We start from the raw sequence: 5,000 nt of genomic DNA on the forward strand, positions 1-5,000 counted from the left end.
GTGGTCGACAGTCCGTGCGCCGGAGGTACCGCCAGCGACGAGACTTTGACGATTTTCGACTTTCCGTAAACCGGAGGTACCGCCCGCAAACGGGTCGGTGCGTGGTCGACAGTCCGTGCGCCGGAGGTATCGCCCGCGACGGGACTTTGACGTTTTTCGACTTTTCGTATTCCGGAGGTACCGCCCGCGACGGGACTTTGACGATTTTCGACTTTCCGTAAACCGGAGGTACCGCCCGCAAACGGGTCGGTGCGTGGTCGACAGTCCGTGCGCCGGAGGTACCGCCCGCGACGGGACTTTGACGTTTTTCGACTTTTCGTATTCCGGAGGTACCGCCCGCGACGGGACTTTGACGATTTTCGACTTTCCGTAAACCGGAGGTACCGCCCGCAAACGGGTCGGTGCGTGGTCGACAGTCCGTGCGCCGGAGGTACCGCCCGCGACGGGACTTTGACGTTTTTCGACTTTTCGTATTCCGGAGGTACCGCCCGCGACGGGACTTTGACGATTTTCGACTTTCCGTAAACCGGAGGTACCGCCCGCAAACGGGTCGGTGCGTGGTCGACAGTCCGTGCGCCGGAGGTACCGCCCGCGACGGGACTTTGACGTTTTTCGACTTTTCGTATTCCGGAGGTACCGCCCGCGACGGGACTTTGACGATTTTCGACTTTCCGTAAACCGGAGGTACCGCCCGCAAACGGGTCGGTGCGTGGTCGACAGTCCGTGCGCCGGAGGTACCGCCCGCGACGGGACTTTGACGTTTTTCGACTTTTCGTATTCCGGAGGTACCGCCCGCGACGGGACTTTGACGATTTTCGACTTTCCGTAAACCGGAGGTACCGCCCGCAAACGGGTCGGTGCGTGGTCGACAGTCCGTGCGCCGGAGGTACCGCCCGCGACGGGACTTTGACGTTTTTCGACTTTCCGTATTCCGGAGGTACCGCCCGCGACGGGACTTTGACGATTTTCGACTTTCCGTAAACCGGAGGTACCGCCCGCAAACGGGTCGGTGCGTGGTCGACAGTCCGTGCGCCGGAGGTACCGCCCGCGACGGGACTTTGACGATTTTCGACTTTCCGTACTCCGGAGGTACCGCCCGCGACGGGACTTTGTCGATCTTCGGCTTTTCGTACATCGGAGGTACCGCCCGCGATCGGATTTTTAACGCTTTTTATAATAATTACAATGTTTTTTCGCCTAACAATGTTTTTAACGATGTTTTTTCGCCTTTCGTTTTCAGCGACAAAGTCCCGAGCGCGTGGGTATTTCGACGCTCGCACTCATAAGCGACCGTGCGTAGTACCGTGCGTCGCCGACCGCCTGGCCGCTCGGTTGGGTATTATAAGAGGTACGTCGCGCTCGGCGCGTCGGACCGAACCGAATCGGACGAACGGGCGGTTGCGCGTTCTTCGCGCGGCTCGCACGATTCTTGCGTTCTTGTCTTTTCGAGAACGTTTAAAACGAACGATACAGGAGAGATTTATTATTGTTTAAGAGGAGAGAAGAAAAACACAAACGGCGATTTGTGTTGTGCTTTATCGGACAGAGTCCGAGTAAAACGTCTCTATGAGGGAAGAGACTATTGTATTTACGCTCTCGTCGACAAAATTTCGACGAGCTCGAGCTCGCGCTCGCTAAGCAAAAAGCCGTGTCGTCGCCGACCGCCTGGCCGTCCGGTTGGGTATTATAAGAGGTACGACGTGTCGCGCTTCGGCGCTTATTCTATGCACACACTTTTATTACGAGCACAGCATTGCCACGAGTCGGTGTCGCAAGACCGAATGGCTCTTATGTGGCGCGCACGCATCTAGTGTGTTGGCCGCGCGATTCCCTCTCGTCTTGGACGCAGCAGCGGAATCGTCGCGCTTACCGAACGTTTACTCCACGGATACGAGTGGCGTGGAAGGACGATTACAACGTTCTTCCCGCACGCTTTGTACGCCGTAGCGAAATATAAGTGCGTGCTAAAAGCACGATAGCACATTTATCCTCGACGTCTAAGCATCGGCATCGTCGATCTAGCGTCAGGGTAAATCGCGCGGTCCTCGCGATCGCGCGTTTACATTGGGAGAATGAGAATGAGTATGATCTTTTTATAATACACAATATAAAATGGAGAATGATCTTGAAGTAAGAGAGGAGGAGGTTTATTATATACACGGACCGCCTCGCTCCTCTCACGAAGACGAGACGCACGCATAAAGTGTGTTGCGTAATAAGTAAGTAAGTAGATAGAGAGTGTCGCCGACCGGCTAATAAAGACCGGCGGCGCGAGAAGTAAGAGCTTAATAGCGACGGGCCTTCGGGCTCGCTCGCGAGTTACCGCTCCACGCGAGTAACCGAACACGAAGCTCCCTGGTTGATCCTGCCAGTAGTCATATGCTTGTCTCAAAGATTAAGCCATGCATGTCTCAGTGCATGCCGAATTAAGGTGAAACCGCGAATGGCTCATTAAATCAGTTATGGTTCATTAGATTGTACCCACATTTACTTGGATAACTGTGGTAATTCTAGAGCTAATACATGCAAAACAGAGTCCCGACCAGTGATGGAAGGGACGCTTTTATTAGATCAAAACCAATCGGTGGCGGGCGGTTCGCCGTTCGTCCACCGTTTATTTTGGTGACTCTGAATAACTTTGTGCTGATCGCACGGTCCTAGCACCGGCGACGCATCTTTCAAATGTCTGCCTTATCAACTGTCGATGGTAGGTTCTGCGCCTACCATGGTTGTAACGGGTAACGGGGAATCAGGGTTCGATTCCGGAGAGGGAGCCTGAGAAACGGCTACCACATCCAAGGAAGGCAGCAGGCGCGCAAATTACCCACTCCCGGCACGGGGAGGTAGTGACGAAAAATAACGATACGGGACTCATCCGAGGCCCCGTAATCGGAATGAGTACACTTTAAATCCTTTAACGAGGATCCATTGGAGGGCAAGTCTGGTGCCAGCAGCCGCGGTAATTCCAGCTCCAATAGCGTATATTAAAGTTGTTGCGGTTAAAAAGCTCGTAGTTGAATCTGTGTCGCACACCGTCGGTTCACCGCTCGCGGTGTTTAACTGGCGTGATGTGGGACGTCCTACCGGTGGGCTTAGCCTCGCGAGGGGCGGCCCAACTAATATCCCGTCGCGGTGCTCTTTACTGAGTGTCGAGTCGGGCCGGTACGTTTACTTTGAACAAATTAGAGTGCTTAAAGCAGGCTACCTTCGCCTGAATACTGCGTGCATGGAATAATGGAATAGGACCTCGGTTCTATTTTGTTGGTTTTCGGAACCCCGAGGTAATGATTAATAGGGACAGATGGGGGCATTCGTATTGCGACGTTAGAGGTGAAATTCTTGGATCGTCGCAAGACGGACAGAAGCGAAAGCATTTGCCAAAAATGTTTTCATTAATCAAGAACGAAAGTTAGAGGTTCGAAGGCGATCAGATACCGCCCTAGTTCTAACCATAAACGATGCCAGCTAGCGATCCGCCGAAGTTCCTCCGATGACTCGGCGGGCAGCTTCCGGGAAACCAAAGCTTTTGGGTTCCGGGGGAAGTATGGTTGCAAAGCTGAAACTTAAAGGAATTGACGGAAGGGCACCACCAGGAGTGGAGCCTGCGGCTTAATTTGACTCAACACGGGAAACCTCACCAGGCCCAGACACCGGAAGGATTGACAGATTGATAGCTCTTTCTTGATTCGGTGGGTGGTGGTGCATGGCCGTTCTTAGTTGGTGGAGCGATTTGTCTGGTTAATTCCGATAACGAACGAGACTCTAGCCTGCTAAATAGGCGTACCTTATGGTATCGCGAAGGCCCCCGGCTTCGGCTGGCGGGTTTTTACTACCAACGTACAAACAAATCTTCTTAGAGGGACAGGCGGCTTCTAGCCGCACGAGATTGAGCAATAACAGGTCTGTGATGCCCTTAGATGTTCTGGGCCGCACGCGCGCTACACTGAAGGAATCAGCGTGTGTTCCCTGGCCGAAAGGCCCGGGTAACCCGCTGAACCTCCTTCGTGCTAGGGATTGGGGCTTGCAATTGTTCCCCATGAACGAGGAATTCCCAGTAAGCGCGAGTCATAAGCTCGCGTTGATTACGTCCCTGCCCTTTGTACACACCGCCCGTCGCTACTACCGATTGAATGATTTAGTGAGGTCTTCGGACTGGTGCGCGGCAATGTCTCGGCATTGCCGATGTTGCCGGGAAGATGACCAAACTTGATCATTTAGAGGAAGTAAAAGTCGTAACAAGGTTTCCGTAGGTGAACCTGCGGAAGGATCATTAACGTTCCGGAGGTCCTGCTCTGCGTCTCGAGTCTTTTGGACGCGCGCTCGCAGCAGTCGGCGACTGAATGGACAAAGAAAACAGATACGAAAGTAAAATGGAATTGACGGATTATATCCCGCATGTACTAATACGACGACGCGCGTCGAACGCCGCGCGCCTCTGCGACGACCCGAGAGAGAAAGGGAAGCCAGCAGCAGAGCGCCGTCGGCCTTTTTCGGTGCGGTCGGCGTCGTGCGAGCGGGATGGAGGAGGAGAGGATTATCCGAGACTCTCTCCTTAAGCTTCGTAGCCGCAACCGGCGTCGCGTCGCGTCGCGTCGCGTCGCGCGCGACCCGTTGAGGCTCGTTGCGCAAATTGCGAAATTACATGAATGCGATTCGGAGCAGAAGACGCTTTCCCGATCGCGCTCTTGCCAAGCGCAGAGTTACGATCCGGCGTTAAGCGCGTACCGGTGGTAACCTACGCCCGTCCGTGCGTCCGCAACGCTCGTGAACGCGCCCCTCCCCGCACCGGGGCAGCGGTCAGCGTGTTTGTACGCGAGCGCGCGGCTATCGGACGAACGGGCGAGAGGACGGATCACACCCGATCAAGTCCGACGGTTTCTTCAAAGAACATTCCGCCCCGGCTCTTCCAAATGTTATATATTATTATATTATATATACGGGGAAGAGACGCTCCGATCGCGAAACAACTTTTGTGCCGTAGCCTCCCCAGCGGTGGCGGC

General features: G+C 54.4%; 1 non-coding gene across 1 annotated transcript; it reads left to right on the plus strand.

Annotated features, from left to right (window-relative positions):
• The first annotated feature begins 2,352 nt into the window (after positions 1-2,352).
• LOC138943712 (small subunit ribosomal RNA) lies at positions 2,353-4,273 on the plus strand. The gene has a single exon (XR_011448538.1). It is a non-coding gene; the product is annotated as a small subunit ribosomal RNA (ribosomal RNA).
• The last annotated feature ends 727 nt before the right edge of the window (positions 4,274-5,000 follow it).

The sequence above is a fragment of the Polyergus mexicanus genome, unplaced genomic scaffold (genome assembly GCF_030449975.1).
Source record: "Polyergus mexicanus isolate NDT 795.1 unplaced genomic scaffold, iyPolMexi1.0 SCAF_34, whole genome shotgun sequence".
NCBI classification, from domain to species: Eukaryota; Metazoa; Arthropoda; class Insecta; order Hymenoptera; family Formicidae; genus Polyergus; species Polyergus mexicanus.